This window comes from Falco naumanni, chromosome 5 (genome assembly GCF_017639655.2).
Source record: "Falco naumanni isolate bFalNau1 chromosome 5, bFalNau1.pat, whole genome shotgun sequence".
Classification (NCBI taxonomy): domain Eukaryota; kingdom Metazoa; phylum Chordata; class Aves; order Falconiformes; family Falconidae; genus Falco; species Falco naumanni.
Window position 1 is genome coordinate 82,700,246 of NC_054058.1, and position 18,998 is coordinate 82,719,243.

General features: G+C 44.5%; 1 protein-coding gene across 4 annotated transcripts in view; it reads right to left on the reverse strand.

Moving 5' to 3' along the window:
- The window catches only part of FAM3C (FAM3 metabolism regulating signaling molecule C), a 33,347-nt gene extending 26,605 nt beyond the window's left edge, over nt 1-6,742 (reverse strand). For 2 of the 4 annotated variants that reach the window (XM_040595213.1, XM_040595211.1), the window contains exon 1: nt 6,660-6,741. The gene's annotated coding sequence lies outside the window, so the exon portion shown is untranslated. Of the gene's footprint in view, nt 1-6,005; nt 6,070-6,659 lie in introns of those variants that run through there. The other 2 variants (XM_040595214.1, XM_040595212.1) reach the window with 2 other exon arrangements.
- Between the last annotated feature and the right edge of the window lie 12,256 nt (nt 6,743-18,998).

The window sequence follows — 18,998 nt, forward strand, 5'->3', positions numbered from 1 at the left end:
GGGCCAGTCCTGTTTAATACCTTTATCAACACTGTGGACAAGGGGATCAAGTGCACCCTCAGTAAGTTTGCAGGCAACACCAAGTTGGGTGGGAGTGTTGATCTGTTTGAGGGTAGGAAGGTTCTACAGAAGGATCTGGACAGGCTGGACTGACAGGCTGAGGCCAGTTCTATGAGATTCAACAAGGAGAAGTGCCAGGTCCTGCACTTGGGTCACACCAACCCCACACAGCGCTACAGGCTTGGGGCAGAGTGGCTGGAAAGCTGCCTGGAGGAAAAGGACCTGGGGGTGCTGGTTGTCAGCCGGCTGAACATGAGCCAGCAGGGTGCCCAGGTGGCCAAGAAGGCCAACAGCATCCGGGTTTGTATCAGAAACAGTGTGGCCAGCAGGACAAGGGCAGTGATCGCCCCCCTGTACTGGGCACTGGTGATGCCGCACCTCAAACCCTGTGTTCAGCTCTGGGCCCCTCACTGCAAGAGGGAGCAGAGGGGCTGCAGCGTGTCCAGAGACGGGCAACGGGGCTGGGGAAGGGTCTGGAGCACAAGTCTTGTGAGGAGCAGCTGAGGGAACTGGGGGTGTTTAGCCTGGAGTGGAGGAGACTCAGGGGGACCTTATCACTCCCTACAGCTGCCTGACAGGAGGCTGCAGGCAGGTGGGGGTCGGTCTCTTCTCCCAAGTAACAAGCAACAGAACACGAAGAAATGGCCTCAAGTTCTGCCAGGGCAGGTTTAGATTGAATATTGGGAAATAGTTCTTCACCAAAAGGGTGCTGAAGCACTGGAACAGGCTGCCCAGGGAGGTGGTGGAATCGCCACCCCTGGAGGCGTTTAAAAAACTCATAGACGTTGTGCTTAGGGACATGGTTAGTAATAGACTTGGCAGTCCTGTGTTAATGGCTGGACTTTATGATCTCAAAGGTCTTTTCCAACCTAAATGATTCCATGACAATAACCTCCATGCTGCATAAGGCACTCAGAATCCCAGTGCTCCTGTGGTACAGGCAAGTCATTGCTACTCATCTGTGTCAGCACTAGACAAGCCATCATTTGTGAGTGATGAGGTGGAAGATGCTCAGAAATAGAGAGGAAGTTGGTCAGTCACATGATACTTAATAGCTCTAGTGTGACTCACTCCTTCCTACTGAAGACGCAAACAGCAACAAAAATTTCAGTCTCCAGACTGGTTTCTGAGCATGAAGGGATTAGAACAAAGATCCATAACATACCTCCTGGCTAGGTGCAATCTTTCAGCGACCAGTACCAAACACATAAACCATATCCAAGAAGAATTAACTTCACAGCAAAAAAAAAAAAACAATCTAGGGGAAATGTATACTTTTTATATTTTTATATATATATATATACTTTGTATACTTCAATATTTAGTTAACCATTGGTACATACCCCACCAACCAAAATCCAACATAGCTGTCTTCTATCCTTTGATATTTTAAAAGCTAAGAATCATCATAGGTGGGACAAATTAAAGTTACATGGGATAGGAAATTACTGCATGTCATCACCTATGGAAAAATTTGCCACATTAAGTATACATGAACTAATTTAAGGAACAGCATCCCTCAGTGACAGAAGGCTGCTTACCACAGTGAGCATACCACTGAGACTCTATACATAGCTGACAAAGTCACAGATACGCAATCAGTGTATACTGTAACAGCTCCTGATGCCATGCCTCTCTGGATCATGCCGTTAAAATAAATTCACTAATTATTACAGGAATTCCTGTAATAAACTTCTGCCTGAATCAACTTGAATACGGTTCCAAACCATTCAGGTGTCACTGATGTTCAGCTGACAAGCAAAAACCAGCCCATGGTAGTTCCATCAAGCAGCTCTTGCAAGTACCAGGTGAGGTATCTGCGCTGACCCAAAAGCAGAAAAAAGCATCTGGGGGCATGACAGCAGCTCTCTAGCAGCAGTAGTACCAGCTTAAATGTTTGTGAAATGATGACTGAACTAACTAGCGATACCAAAACAGATCAAGAAAAAAAAGTCATTGCTACTAGGAGATGGCTACTTTCTTCTCAGATTAAAAAAAAAAAAAACCCAACAAAAAAACCCAACAAACTGGAGGGAGAAGGAAAGGCAGTCAGCCAGTCACAAAAAAGCAAGTCTTATGAACAGAGGGGAGTCTGTGAGTGTCACCTATTTTGATGTTAACATTTTAACCAGACACCCATGAAAACTACTATGCTTTTGTACATATAAACACATTGAGCAACTTTCTGCCATTAAAACTGACTCAACAGCAGCGCACATTAAATGCAGGGCAAAGTTTACTCCAGCAGCTCTCTCTGCCCTGACAGTTTTCCAAAGTTTCTCTGCTCTCCCGCAAAGTCTCTTCCATACCCTCTTCGCACTGAGCTCCAACAAAGAGCTGGAAAAAATTTCAGCTCTGTCTGCAAATGAAGACACAAACTATTTTTATATCACAAAAATATGGTACTGTATATAAGGAACATATAACATAGTTGAACAATTCCAAAACAGTAACTATTGATAACTAACTCCTTGTGTAAACTTAAGCATGACTGGATTTCAGGAAGCCTTGGTAAAATATTTAATATTATCATCGATTACTTTGATTAGTGAATTGGGGTAAGCTTTTAAAATTTGTGAATAACGTCAAGATGCAGGCAGATGCAAACAAATTACAGCACAGAATTAGAACTACAAATTATCCAGAAAAAAATATTTATTTAAGAAAAAAAATCCTGAAGTCCTCTTGGGATGCACATACCATTAAGAAAAGCATGAGGAGGCTATGCTTGGATTTACAGTTAGCCACAGCACTTTAGACAATGAAATAGAAAGCCAGGAGCACCTAGTTAACAGGTTACAGATGTTTTAGCATATATTCAAATTGAGAATTCTGGTGCCAAGAAATGAGGTTTCAAGCAGCAACAGCAGTTTAAAGTTACCTCCTTATCACCACTCTTTCGTGTTCTCCTGTCGTTGAACCTCATGCCTGGAGAGTACTAGGAAGCATGAAAATTTATGAGCAAAGTGAACTTACCTGCCAGGTCACTCCAGCCCACTCACCATTCCTCCACATGATTTTGATCACTAAGGAAAGCTACCCCAGTAAAAGAGAATATATTTTCTGCCAGATTAGCAGACAATTTTTAGGAGTGTCAGGAGGAAAAGCACAGCAGCATCAGGCTGTCAGATTTGCTCAGCCATCTCATGAAGTGTCATTTTAAGACACCAAGATTTCCTACTCTATTAAAGATTATATTTTTGCTGAGGTAATCCTGAGATTTATGGACAGTTTCAGATCAGTATGAGCCTTCCCAGAGGGATCATTCTAAACTGTGAAATAATTACACTAATTGCAGTGCTTTTGACAGCAAAATAATTGTCACAGGGTTGTGCAGCTGGCCACTGGCAGAGAAAACATGCAGGTTTACAGTCATTATGTCTTAAATCCTACTTTTTTCCAGCAGATTTTAGTGAAAAAAAATTAAACCTGAACATATGTATCGTTTATATTAGGGCTCATTAAGGCACTGATTGCCTATATAAGTGGCAAGACTTGCAGCCCTTACACTCACATGTCAACCCTCTGACATCACTGGGACTGCAGGTTTAGAAACTAGACCCTAAGTTCCATGTGAGTAAAAACTTCTCTTTGAACAATTTAAATCTTAAGAAACAAGTCTCTGTGTCTGCTACTGATTTATCTTTGGGACTACAAAATAATCTGTAAGCAAACCAGTATTTTTTCAGCTTACACGTTACCAACCCCTCTTAAAGACCTTACAGGGAAAAAAAAATCCCTTTCTTGTACAGTATGCCAATATTCCAAACAAAACTGGAAACTAAACATTCAGGAGTTCACTTTTTAAATACTAGCTTGCCAAAGTTCCACTCAATTATCAAATTCCATCTATATTATCACTCTTTTCTTAAAGTACTGAGAATTCTTATTAAATGTGGGTGGTTGCACTCAAAGAGCTGCAGTTAAAGGCTCAATGTCCATGTGGAGACCAGTGACAAGTGATGTTGATACTGGGACCAGCGCTGTTCAACATTTTTGTTGGCAACATGGGCACTGCGATTAAGTGCCCCCTCAGCAAGTTTGCAGATGACACCAAGCTGTGGGGTGCAGTGACACGCTGGAGGGAAGGGAGCCCATCCAGAGGGACCCTGACAGGCTCAAGAGGTGGGCCCGTGTGAACCTCATCAACAAGGCCAAGTGCAAGGTCCTGCCTGTGGGTTGGGGCAGTCCCAAGCACAAACCCAGGCTGGGCGGAGGATGGACTGAGAGCAGCCCTGAGGAGAAAGACTTCGGGGTCCTGGATGACAAGAAGCTCAACATGGCCCAACAATTGCACAGGCAGACCAGAAAGCCAACCATATCCTGGGCTGCATCAAAAGAAGCTTGGCCAGCAGGTCAGGGAAGGTGATTGTCCCCCTCTATTCCACTCTCATGAGACCCCACCTGCAGTACTGCATTCAGCGCTGGAGCCCCCAACAGAAGGAGGACAGGGACCTCTCGGAACGAGGCCACAGCAGGGCCACAAAGATGACCAGAGGGCTGGAGCACCTCTCCTGTGAAGACAGGCTGAGAGAGTTGGGGTTGCTCAGCCCGGAGAAGAGAAGGCTTCCAGGAGACCTTACAGCAGCCTTCCAGTACCTAACAGGGGCCTATGAGAATGCTGCAGAGAGACTTTTGATATGGGCATGTAGTGACAGGACAAGGTATAATGGCTTGAAACTCAAAGAGGGTAGATTTAGATTAGATATTAGGAAGAAATTCTTCACTACGTGGGTGATGAGGCAGTAGAACAGGGTGCCCGGAAAAGCTGTGGCTGCCCCATCCCTGGAAGTGCTCAAGGCCAGGTTGGATGGGGCTTTGAGCAACTTGGCCTAGTAGAAGGCATTCCTGCCCACGGCAGGGGGGTCAGAACTAGATGGTCTTTAAGGTCCCTTCCAACCCAAACATTGCTATGATTCTGTGTAGAGCACGTATGCACTGAAGCACTTAGGCTGTACCTAGAGAGGCTAGGCAGTAACTTCTGGATACCACGAAGCAACTTTTCTAAGTATTGACTCTGCACTCTTACTGGGTGACATGGTCCAGACAGCTGGAAAGAGATGGAAACTACGGCCTGCAAAAAACCAAGTGCATCCTCCAACCTGAGCTGATTAGATGTTATTACACAACACCACCAGGCTATTAGCTTCTGATGGGCCTATCCGCAAGTTTAAAGTAAGTTACAAAACTTGTTTTGCCACATAGACAGCTATGCAAACTAAGAGATGCAAAAGATTTCTTCATACTTAAACAAATCCCTGGGGGCTGGGAATACGTGCTAATGAAGACATTCATACCTTGATTAGTGTCACAGGCTTAAAAAAAACCAAAAAAACCTACTGTTGTACACAGTCATCAACCAGCCATTAGCCATTTCTATTAAGTTTTTTTTTCCTTAATAGCTCTCCTATTAGTATTAACAATAAAGAAAGACTTTGTTAGAAGAAGAGGGCTAGTCAGTTAGGTTCACCAGCAAAGCAGTATGGGGGACACAGAATATTACGAAGAATACCCGGTATATGCAGAGACCTTTACAAAAGTCTGAAGTTATTACACTGCCATTTAACTTCCTTTAAATGTCAGAAAATGGAAAGATAAAGAAATCAGTTGAGTTATCCCGTAAGCAGCTCAAGCAAAAATGTAACTTAAGGTGTGGTAGCACTTAGCTACTAAAAAAAAAAAAAAAAAAAAAAAAAGTATAGTATTACTGTATTTTTTCCTGCTTCAGCAACTCCGAGGCTGGAAACCAAAGGAACAGACTTTACTTTGACAAGTATCCCTCTGCAAACCAGGATGCACACAGCACATTCTCCTTCCTTACCAGTTCACGACTGTTTTTGATAATGGTATATTTCGTGTTTTAGTTAAACAAGAGTTGAGCCTTCCACCCCACCCCCAACAACGCCCACCACGCCGCACTCAACGGAGAAGGAGCACAAACCCACCGAAAAGCAGCAGCACCGCCTCTCCACCGCGCTAAGCCTTTGTTTCAGCAGCAAGAGGCTGCCCGCACCGCAAACGCTTCACTTATTTAACAGGACCCTCGCTGAGCGCCGCCGCCGCCGCGCACCGAAGCGCCGAGCGCTCCCCGGCACGGGGCGGCCAGCGGCTGCCGGCACCGCACCGCCGCCGCAGCCTCCAGCGGGCCGGGAGCGCCGCGCCGCGCCGGGCCGGGCCAGCGGAGAAGCGGAAGGGAAGGGGCAGCAGGGGAGAGGCGACCCCCGCCCCGCTCGCCGCCCGGCGGCTCGGCTCGACGGGCCCCGGGGGTCGGGTGCGCCGACCCGCTGATGTGCGCCCGGGGCCACGGCCCGCCTCACCCCTCCCGGCGGCAGCTCCCGGGCGGGAGGGGACGGGGAAAGGGCCAGGCGGCCCGGGGAAGTTGCGCCGCCGGGGAAAGCCGGCGGGGGAGGCGAGGGCAGGCGGCCAGCGGCTGCCCCGCGCAGAGAACCGCGACGCGCGCACCCGGGCGGCGGAGCCAGCCGCGGGTCCCCGGCGGGAGGGGCAGGGGCCGCCCGCCGCCCCAGGGAGAGGAGCGCAGGCGCCTGACGCCCCCGGCCGTCGGCCCTCGCCACAGCCCCGCGGAGAACGCGAGCCCCTACCTGGGCTGCAGCGCCGCGGGCACGCCGCCCCGTCCCCTGAGCGGCCCCGCCGCAGGCTGCCCCGGCCCGCCCGCCGGCCAGGAGCAGGAAGCCGAGCGGAGCCGCCGCCGCCGCAGAGGCAGAGGAAGGCGCGGAGGCGGAGCGCCCGCCCCCTACCGGTGGCGGACCGGGCCGCGGCGGCACCGCCCCACGGCCGCGCCCCCGCCCGCCCCCCGCCGCCCCGCGGCCCCCGCCTGCCTGTCGCCTCCGGGCGGGCCGTCCCGGTTAGAGGCGGGCGGGGTACGCGTAGGGCTCGGCGCGCCTGCCCCGGCTCGGGGCGAGACCCCTTCCCGCGGCCCCCGGGGTCCGCCTGGGCCGGGCGGGCTCCTGCGCCGGCCCCAGGGGCAGCGCTGGTGGCTGCCGCCCCGAGGGGCCTGGCTGCGGAGCCGTTCCGGCGGCACGGCACGGCGCGGCGCGGGGCGGGCGGCTCGGGATGCAGCTGCGTGGATGGCTTCGCGACGGCTGGCGCTACGCGTGTGCGCCCGCAGCCACGCACCCACGGGCGAGGGGTGCTGCGTGTGCCCGCGAGCCAGCCCGCTGCCCCGGGCCGGGAGGGAGGCCGGCGGGTTGTGCTTGTTTCCTTTTATACTTTAAAAAACTTTTTTTTCTTCCCCTAAGCACACCAGAAGTTCTCTTCCGTTACCAACAGGAACGACATTTTTTGCTTAAAAAAAAAAAAAAATTACACAAAGCCCACAACACAAAAAAACCCAAATCAACCCAAAGCCTAACCTTATTTTTTTAAAAGAAATACTTTTCCATCAGTAGGACAGAGCCGGTCTGCGTTCCAGTGTTAGACGAGAGGGTAATCCCTTTCTCTTTATCCTTGGCTCCACTCTGCGGCTGCTGTTTCTTTTTCTTTTTTTTTTTTTTTTTTTTTTTTTTTTTTTTTTATTCTTTGGCACCGGTATTCCTCTAACGCCACAACGAGCTGGCACGGCTCGGGGGGTGAGGTGAAGGACAGCATATGTCCGGAGGAAGGTTTCTGTCGGTGGTGGGGTGGGTGTATGGGAAGTGCTGGGGCAGCAGCCGGGCAGGTTCGGTCAGTGCCGCTATGGTCAAACCACAGAGAAAGCATTTTTACAAAATCAGCGTGGCACTTCTCTCAGCAGAGAACAGAGCCACAGCTAAAATACAGGGCGTATCGCACATCGTCAGTCAGGTAGACAAAAGGAAGTTTCCTCGTCTTATTTTAACCGCATCTGGTCAACAGATCTTTCTTTCAATAGGTTTAAAAGAACATACTTTGATACCGACTGCTCCTTGGTACGGGGTGGTGAACATCTGAACATCAGTCAAGTAATTTCTTTAGGAAATTCTCATGACACATGGAAGTTGCAGGCATACTGTAATCTCTACTTGAGCAAAGAAATACTCCATGGGAGCATTGCTCAAGAAAAGAGTCTTTATAGCTTTTAATTCTAAATGGTGATACAGACATATCTTAGTTTGACATTAGTTGTGGCGCTTAATATAAGAAATTTCACCATGTTTCCCTGATTACATATTGGGTGACGCTGTCTACTAACAGACTAACCAGGTCAGTATGCTATAGGAGGCTGGCTCCTTTGATAAGCAAATATTTGCAATAGAAAGAAACATTTTTTAAAAGATTACATAAGTAGCAGTATCAGATTATTAAAAGAAGAAACAATATTATCTGCACAATAACCAACACCTCAGAATACACATACCTGTATCAAAGTCAAATAAGTAAATAAGACTTAAGAATGGCTGTGATTAAATCCCGTTGATTATTTACCTGACTGAAAGGGCACCACAAGGCATGCAAGGAGGAGAGTCGCAGTTTCCTGGAAATGTGGCACCTGGCCAGAATCCAAAGAAGATGGGGTATGCCAGCCTCCACAGCATCTCAAGAAGGTTCTGATTTCCTCTTCTCCCTCCTTTTTGTTCTAATTTGCCTTATAAAATTTGCTTTTTTCTAATTTCTTCTTTTTGTAATTTACCTTATAATGAAAGTAGTATGGCCATTAAGTAGAGGTCTTCCCTAAGAAGTACAAGTAATATCTATACCTGGGGTGGGGGTGGGGGGGTGTATTTTGCTTTTTATTGTTGTCTGTGATGAACTGAACCTTTTTCCATCTGTAGATTAAGAAATTTGGTATGAAACAGAATGTGTTTCATAGTCACATACATCCAAAATGTTTCATCACATCAACATAATGTCTTCTAAATTTACTATTTTAAAATCCAAAATGTTTATGTTTATTTAAAACAATAAACCAACAAAATAGCTTGTTTTATCATTACATTGTTAAAACTCTAAGAAAAACATATACTGTAACTATTTATTTTGCAAAATCAGAAACCAAAGTGTCTTACATTGGTCCTGAACAAGGATGACCATGTTGGCCTTATTCACATCTTTGGCGAGTTTGTTTGCTAGTGTTTCTAGCATTTGACCTGAATTTGCTTTCTTGTCTCTCATGTAACTACTAATTTTTACTAAGTGAAATCATAACACTGCATTATGCTTTGTTTTGTTTTATTGAAAACATTTCCTTCATGTAATTACAGCAAAGCTAAACGTGATGCATGCCTTAGCATCCTAGGGCTAATGGGGATACATGAAGACAAAGTAAAATATAGAAGCAAACCCTTTCAGGTGCTTTATCTTTATGGTGTTCATTATTGCTTCTGGCAATAGATGTTCTGCTGATCAGTTATCAGCCTTGATTCTCAGTTCTGGTATCAAAGCAATTCCTGGTGGCTTTGACAAGTACTTTTTTTCCTCTAAGCCTAAACTTCGTGTTTTGTATGCTATAAACTAACACTGTTGCCCTAGCAGATCTATCCATGGCATTTTGAACGAGCCAGCCTTAGACTGCTGGCACAGACCCAGCTCTCCAAAACTTGGAGTATCTGTGGCATAAAGGTTACTTTTCTCAACATAGTAGCACAATCATAGGAAACATTTTTGCATTTGGTAGGATCAGAATTGCAGTGCTGTGTTAGGTAAGATGCAAACCCTAGGCCATTTTTTAAATATTATAAGAAAATAAAAGAGCAGAGAGGAAAGTTGCTTAGAGAATGCTGCAGGCAGTTTGCCTTGAAGCAATTGGAAAACGTGATTTTCACCAAGTTGTTGTCGCTTAACTATAAATAGAAACTAAAATGTATAAACATAACATGAAGCCCACTCCTCTCTCCTCTCCTGACTCTTTCAAACACATGAGAACATGTATGAAAAAATCTTCCTTAAAATGACATTTTGTTAGCTTTCTGGCTGGGTTTTCAAGTTTTATATAAACCGTATGGATGTGTGTCTGAAAGAGAATGCATTATTTAATGTTTGCCCTAAGATGTGGTAGGCATTTAAAATAACCTTCTCATTTTTATGACTTCTCCTGCTGTTGTTGTCAGAAGTCAATTTGCAAGCAGCCAAAATATCAGGTTCCCGATATGAAAAGTCTGAGTAACAATGGATAGAAAGGGTGGGTATGGAAGTAATCAAAAAATCCAGAGGGTGGATTAGAATACCTCCAAACCTTTCTTGTCACTGATGAACTGATCCTGACCAATACTGCCCCACTTTGTCAGGTGGATCCTGTTTCTTCCTAGCAGTTGTTGACCCTCGGATAGGGTCCTGTAATCATAAAACCCAAACCCCTAGTATTGATGCCAGCTGCATGTGCTGGCAGGTGATCTGCGATATCTGTCCACTCCTCCTCAAGCCCTTCCTTTCCTTTTTCTGGCAGAATCAAGTGGAAAACCGCCTGGGCCCCTATGTCCTTGACCTCTTACCACCAGAGCCATAGAATTATGCCTAATATGTTCACGGCTTCCCCTGGAAACATCATTGCTGGCCATGTAGAAGAGCAGCAGAGGATAATAGTCTAACGCCCCATGTCTTTCTTCAACACCCGAGATACAAGCCCCAGCGAGAAGGAAATGCCCTTTGCCAGCAGGTGAGGTCAGCCGGTGGGGACCCCCTTTCACCACTGCAGGCAGTCTGCTCATGCTGTCACTTGCCAATTCCCTGTGGTGTTGCTGTGGGGTCAGGTTTAGCTTGTACAACTGCTTTGCTGGACTGAGCTCCTGGCCCCTCAGCTGCTGCCAGGGCTCTCAATTTCATAGGTGCAGATCTGCAGATAGGAGCAGAAGCCTTCCTCCTGTTGCTAGAAGCCGTAAGCCTGAGCCTTCATCATAATTTCTTTCCTCCCACCTGTGTGCATGAGCAATGCACTCAGATTTTCACAACACAAATAAAATGACGAGAAAGGAATTGATGGACAGTCAGTCTTTCCATGTCCGCCCACACCTTAGTGCTTAATCAAGATAACAGCTCCTCCTGTCTTACCAACATACAAACCATTGTCAATAGTTGTCATGTCTCTGCCTTTCTAGTGGAAAGGAAAGAATCCCATGTTGTGAAGAAACTCTCAGGGTGATGGAGCAAAAAGATAGGGCAGCTCAGCAAATATCTGGAGGGTAGAGCCTGTACTCGGTTGGGCCCTTAGGTGCTACTATAATAAAAAAACAAACATTAAATCCTACACACCCAGAAATAGAAAGCAGCCTGTATAATTAAGGATTCTGCCAGCTGACACAGTTGTCACCAGCATGGAATGACTGGACACCATTCTTCTAAGCCTCAAGTGACGAGTAAGATAAAAAGTGCAGAGGCATCGGTGATCACCCCATCCCTACTGTCATGCTTGGCTAGACCGCAGAAAAGAAATTGCATCCTCAGCTGCAGACTGACGGCACAGCCCTGAAGAGGGGATTCTAGGTGTAACCACAGAGTGTTACAGAACTGGTAACAGGGCATCTGACTGACTTTGAAAGTTAAAAAGAGAACTTGGACAGCAAACACACTTTGTGCGAAGCCCATTCAAATGCAGCTGGTTTTAGGCCAAAGGGTTTCATCTATAGACCAGGCTAGGCTACACCATTGCTCAGACTGCACAAGCAGCTCAGTTCTAATGAAGGGATCCCTGGCATCTGTGGAAACTCCAGGAGCAGACACCTGGTGATGCAGCAGAGCTTGTGGCTCCCAGCCACAAGAGCACACTGTAAAAATCATCTCTTCAAGCACAGGAGATACAGTACTCTAAGACTATAATACTAAAGCTGTGGCAGCTTGGACACTGATTTTAGATGGCATTACTTTGCAGTTGTGAGGAAAAGAACCAGAACTGTGAGAAATTCTGGAATGACTTGGAAGGTGTTAACCCATATGCCCACTGAGACTGTTCACTTGCTGTCTTCACACTGGTATGTCTCTGTGAATCTCCATGCTGTTGCTGGGAGCCTTAAAGTAGCACAGTAACATTCACAGTGAAATGCAAGCAGGCTGGCTTTGCCTGCAGCTAACCAACTTCTGGCTTAAAAGCTCTTCACAATCCAGCTAGGGCAGAGGTTCAGCCTTGCTGAGTGATAAAACAAATGCAGCAGGGAGTTTCTGTTCATCTGGTTGCAAGCATGGTGGTTTTCTGAGCTCAGCAGTTTAGGTGGAAAAAAATATTTCTCACTGATGACTTTCTTCTACCACAGAGCTGATACAGCCACTGAAATTCAATTGTCTTTGAAGGAGGCTTACATCAATAGTCAAGGTAGTATATGGTATGAGAAGCAGCCAATTTTAACAACAGTCATGTTAAGCAAGATACCTTGTCAGAAGTGTTTGCAGCAGGACACTCACTCCTTATACATCAGCACTTTTAACTGTTTCTCATGCCACTGTCATGCCGCTGGGTTCAACAGTGTGCAAGCCTAATACCACACATTTTCTGACAAAAGAACAACATGGCTTTCAGTGAATTTTAAAACCATATATATTCCCATATGATAGAACTACAGATCACTAAAATTTTACTTCAAGTAATGACACTGGGAGAATGCTTGCTCTCTTTCATGGTCATGTGCTGTACAAACAGCATAGGAAAGAAAGAGCTCAGGAGGTATGGGAACATGCCACGTCAGAGTCATTTGAGGCAGGTGCCCTTTGGTGCAGGCGTGTTTCCTGCTCTGCTTTTTCTGGGTCTGTTCACACATTTTGTTAGGCTTGTGTTCAGGTCTCAAATACTAGCTCGTGGATTGTCCAGACAGAAAAATCTCCTAGATCTACCCCTCAAAAACACAGAGGGGCCCAACTTCCCAAGGCAAGAGAGCTTCTTCAAACAGGCATGAACTTCTTCGTCCATCAGGTCTGCACAGCAGGCCATGCCGTGCCATGTCCTTCGAGCCATGTCTCTGTAGGAGATTTCAGTAATTCGAAAGGATGTGAGATTGTACATGTACCTGCCTGTGTAAGTGCACACAAAGGCTTGTACTTCTTACATAAAGTACTAACATCCCTTTCTAGCAGTAATCCCAGCACATAAGACAACAGTTTTGGGTTTTATCATTTGTATTTGCCTGAATGTGGTTTTCTTCTTTTACTTGATTTTTGACGTATTATTATTATTGTTGTTGTTGTTGTTATACTACAATATAGCTTGTCAAAAGGAAAATCTATTTAGTACTTTAAAAAAAATATCTAGGCAAGACTGAATTCTGAACTTTCATTACTTGCAATCAGTCTTTTATCCTGCAAATGGAAACAGCATGAAAGGAAAGGAAAGGAAAATACTGGAGGAGTGAAAGTCTGTTATGCTGTTGCACAGTTAGTTTCTAGACAGGACATATTGGAAGTAATGTCATTTGATTTACACTAGACAGAAGTGTTACTGTAACAGATTTGTGTTACAAAGCATCCTTTTATGTATTTTCCTTCTTGAAGTACTGTTATTTCTGTTAAAAATTCACTGAAGGTGTTTCTCCCAGTAGGCTGGTTTAAATAATCTGTAAATCCTTTCCTTTTAGAATACGCTGAAACTATTACTGGTTGATCAGATAAAGTCACACATAGTTATAATGGATTATTAATAAGAAGCTGAAAAGGACCTTTAATGGTCACCTAATCCATCTTGCTACTTCCCATCAGAATCTTGAATCTTTCCTTACAACTGTTGCTTCATATTTGTGTTATCTTCATCTGGTGATGGAGAATCTAGTTTCTGTAAGTGATCCATACCATTACCTACCTATGCTTATGATCCTAATGTCTAACCTAAACCTTCCTTGCTGCAGCACAAGTTTATTTGTTCCTCTCCTCTACAGTGATAATAGAGAACCATGTATTCACTCTCCCTTTGCTATTAGCCTTTTATATGTTTGAAGACTATTTTTTCTGTTTTCTCTCAGCCTTCCCTAAACAAAACAGTCACACTTCCTCTAATCCTTGCCCACAGATCATGTTTTCCAGACTTTCAGGCTCCTTCTCTGGATTACAATTTCTTTGAAATATGGTGGCCAAACCTCAACACAACTCTCCTATTTAGGCATTACCAACATAAAATTATCTATGGCACACAGTACTCTTACATGATGTTTTCTTCCATTTTTGCCACAGCAATCTTGTTGACTGATGTTCAGCTGTGGCTGTGCATGACCCGTACATCCTCTTCTGTGGAACTGCTACCCCGCTGAGAGTTTCCAGTCTTGTATTTATACAGCTGCTTTCTGGAGCTCTAAATTGTAGCCTGTCTTTTTTATGCATTTCTGCTCTGTGTCAAGATCTTCTTGAAGTTAATCCTGCTCTCTAAAGCCCTCAGAGGCTTTTGCAGATTGGTTGTATCGGTTTATTCAACAATTAAGATACTCCATCATCTGGAGTGTTGATGGGAGTAGTGTTCTGTACTAGAAGCAGAACAGACCGCTGAGGACAGCACAGCACAGAGGGATTTGGGCGTTGTACAGCTGAATGCAGTTTTATGCCATCAGAGTTGCATCCATGTCGTAGCAGTTTTCTCTAAATCTTGTGTGCCAAGATTTCTCCTGAAAATCTCATAAAGGCAGGGTCCACAACCCCACTACCATCAAGGTATATGACATCCACTGCATTGCTCCAGTCTACATGGCCTGTGACCTTAGCCAGGTCGCTTGCCAGAGTGGTTTTATTCTTCTTTAGCATGACAGGGCCTCTGACCCGAGGAAAGATAATTGGTTTTCATGATATCTGAAGTAACATTTCTTCTTCATTAATAGAATTTTCATTGATTTCACAGCAATTAGGCAGTATCTGCCCACCTAACCATAAAACACATTTGTAGTCACAGAAGGATTGTTATTTCCATACCGCCATTTAAAAATTGAAATAATCAGAAAATCCTACAGTTTTTGAAGCTGCTTTTGGGGGTTTAGATTTTATTTCTTGTAGCACTATTACAAGCTCTCTAAGTGAACAGAAACAGCTTACAGAAACACATACAAGGATTTCCATAGGAAATCTTCCCTTCCTGTATTTAAGACTAATCTGGTATTAATGTGTATCTTTAATCAGAGGCAGGCCTCTCGTTCAATTAATTGTGCAAGGGCTGTTCTGAACTTAAAAGCCCTTACAGGCATATAAAAAATGAAGCAGTAAAGGGCAATTGATTATCCTTTGGTAGCAGCATGCTTCACTTGATACAATTTCTCTAACTGAGGCCAGAATGATGGAGCTGATTAGCCAGAGGGAAGGGTTCCTGAAGTAAAACCTCAGAACCACATGCCACTGAATGTTCAGAGTGCTTTGGTCATTGATCTGATCCTACCAAACCACGTGGGAGTGGGGGAAAAAAATATCCATAGAATAGCTTTGTCTACTTCCAACGGAGAACAATCTGGCTAGAAAATTTCTGATGAAACATTTTCTCATCAGGATATGCCATTCATTGAAATCAAAACGTTCCACAAGAGAATTTCCATTTTTGACCTATTTCCAGTGGAATCCAGGCAGGTTTCCAAGACAACTGAGCCTGCCAGTTTGCCTGTCTGTCTTCTCAACAGCCCTTCTGGCTGGTTCTGGGAGATCTTGAGCTTACAGACTCCTTCACTTTGGGGCTGACAGAGTGCTGAGAGATGGGAGGGAAGGACCCTCCAGTTTGTGGCTTCTTGGCAATCCCAGTTCCCCAGACATACAGGAGGCAAGGCTCACAGGCTGTTCCAGAGCTGAGGAATGATGCTGTGGAAAGACACAGCACACCTTGGTTTCCTTCCAAATTTTGCAATATTAAAATTTTCTACTGGAAAAAATATATCTGTATCTCTTCATGCTGCTCTAATGAGTCTGTATTCCTGATCAGAGCCTAATACTGCAAAAGAGTGTGTATCTATTTTTACAAGCTGTTGTATAAAATTACACAGATATTGATGGGGCTGTGGCAGGTTGAACTACATATAGGCATATGAATAATAAAGGTCACACCTGAACATATGACAAGGCTGTAGTGCCCACGGTAATGTGGCTACATGCCACTGCTATTACTAACGCTTTTCTTCACAGTACTTAAAGCTGATTAGTTCTTCCAATATATCCTTGAACAACTAATAAGTAATGTTCCATTTTAGAGGAAAAAAAACCTGACATGGAAATGTTCTTTGCTCAGAACCACAAAACATCATTATCATCATGTTTACTATTGCACAGTCCAGCATTGTTAAGAGTTTTAGTTAACATAAAATATCTTCTTCCGTGCCCTAGCTGATCATCCATTTCTGTCTTCTGCCCCTGAAAACACCACCTTCCCTGCCTGTTTTTACAACTTTTCACTTTTTGAATGCTACTCTTACAATCAGTGTACTTGCAGCCCTTACAGCTCAGCTCACAGAGGGAGTATGTGGCTGTTTCTTACCCACTTCCACATGATGGCATTGCCTCTGTCCCAAACTTAGCCTCACATGGCAACATGACCTATGTACTGATTTTGCTGTTGGCTTGGGGATCTACAGGAAAAGGACAGCAGAAAACAGCTATGGAGATGGTAGTGACTTAAAAGCCACACCAGATTTTTCCAAAAAGGTTACTTGTTATTCATGTTATTCATGGTTGTTTGGCATTTCCACACTAAAATGTTTTGGGAGAAGCTCCAATATCCCTTTCATGATGTGCAATGTCAAATATAGAAAAATATATAATTAGAATCACTAAATGTAATGAAAATTACCAACAATCAGCTAAATTAGGGTAATTTGTGGCCCACCAAATAGTAGAGAGCTTTTGAAACTTGATGGTTGGGGCAACAGAAACCTCATAAAGTTGTAAGAGTGGGGGTGCACAGTTCTGCACCTGGAGCAGGATAACACCATACACTGACAATTAACTGGATTGAGTAGCAACACTGATGAAAGGGACTGGGGGTGGGTGGGTGGGGAAAGCGTGTCACAGTGGATGCTAAGTTGAATAAGAACCACTAACATCGTGAGGGGGTAGAAGCATGTGATGTACAAAGCCTGAGGAAGATTGTTCAGCCTGAAGAGAAAGCGAAGAGGGTAATCCAATTGCTGTTTTAATCTGTCTAATGAGGGAGGGAGGGTTTAAAGGTAAAACAGAGCTAGTCTCCTCAGAATTGCACAGTGAGCAGACAAGAGTCCACATTCAAAAGCTGCAGCAAGGAAGATTTCAACCAGATAGACAGACACAAACCCCACTGTGGGATAGATTAACCACAGTGGGAGAGAATGCCAACAGAGGCTGTGGAATCTTCATCCTTGAAAATACTCAAAACATGGTTGGAGAAAGCCCTGAGCATCTTAATTTAACTTTGAAGGCATCCCTGCTTTGGACATTAGGTTGGACCAGGTAATCTATGGCAGACCCTTCCAACCTAAATTATTCCGCGCTTCTGTAACTGTGCTCTCGTGGTAAATGAGATAAACTGCATACCGGGCTCTATGAGGAGGACACTGGCCAGTAGATCAGTGGGAGCTCTTATCCCCCTTGTTCAGCACTGGTGAGGCTGTCTCTGGGATGCCATGTGCAGATTAAGGATCACCAATTGAAGAAGGATGTCAAGAACTGGACAGGACTGACAACACAATCAAAGGCTTGAGACACTTGACTGATAAGCCATAGCTTATCAGCTAGCTGGGTAAGCTTAGTTTCTCCCATAAACCAGAGTTTATGGGATTTAAGCTTGTTCACTCTGGAGAAGAGGAATCTCAGGGGTGCTCTGATAGCAGCCCACAACTGCTTGAAGGATTTACAAAGACAACAGAACTGAATTCTTCTCGGTAGTGACAGATAGCTTGACAAGGATTGACAGCCACAAAATGCCAATGGGGGAGTTCTCTTTGCACATTAGGAATAAATTTGTCTCTAGGAGAATGGCTCAGCGGAGAAACTGGTCACCCAGAGAGACTTCAGAATCTCTGCCTTTGCAGTTTTGCCAGTCCTGACTAGACAAAATCTAGCTGACCTGATTTAATGTTGGCTATGGTCCTGTTTTGAGTGGGAGGATGGAGCTGTCAGCCTCCATAAATCCCTTTTAACCTACAATTATATGATTCCATTACAATTATGTTTTCTAAAATTCTATTTGATTAACATTAAACACAAGTGTCTATCTGAAACCAAGACCTATGGAAGTTCCTTTATCGCAAATAAATAGGATATTAGAGTAGGACATACTTTGAAAAAAACCCTGTTATTTTGTACTCATGATTTTTCCTTTTTTCCCCAAGTATATAGCCTTTGTCAAATACAGAGCTAAAGGGACCATTAGTTTGACCTATGTATTAAGAAAAATACCCGTCCAGATTCCTCAAGAAAAATGCAATGTCTCTTTCCACATTTGTAGAATATAAACATTTGCTGAAGATAACAAAACATCTGACTGTCTTCCAGTGAACAGTCACAGCTGGTAGACACAGTATGTTCAGATACTGCCTCTGAGGGAGCATGAAATCCTGGCACTATGCAATATCTGTGAAAGTTTTCCTGTTGATATCAGTGGAGGAGGATTTCAAGCAGATAGTCTGCCCACTTATGAGACTGTAAGTTGGTGGTAATTTACCACTTACTTGACTAAAATTGAGAAGTATGTGTATTTTAGAAGGTAGACTGAGCAAAACGGTGTGCCTTGTACGAGGATAAAGATGTGTTGGTAAAGATGAGGCATTGGATGGATTCACCTTTGACCCCTTATCTAATACTCTTTGCATGTAATAAATGAGGTTTGAAATATCCGTATTTTTGTGATCATGCCAAATATGCTGCCCTATGGTGACTATACGGGAAATCCTGACTCCTATGGAGACATGGCAAACTTCCCATTGCCTTTATTGGCCAACTCCACGTATGGACATGACGGCACATGAAACTTTAACAAATGTGAGCAAGAGTTGCTGGAAGGGTTGTCTCTAAGACCAGATTATCTGTTATATAGTGATGAAACTTTATTTCCTGCTTAGTCAAATATTCAGTCATGTTATGGGATAGCAACTACTATGCCGTACATGGAAAACACAGAGTAG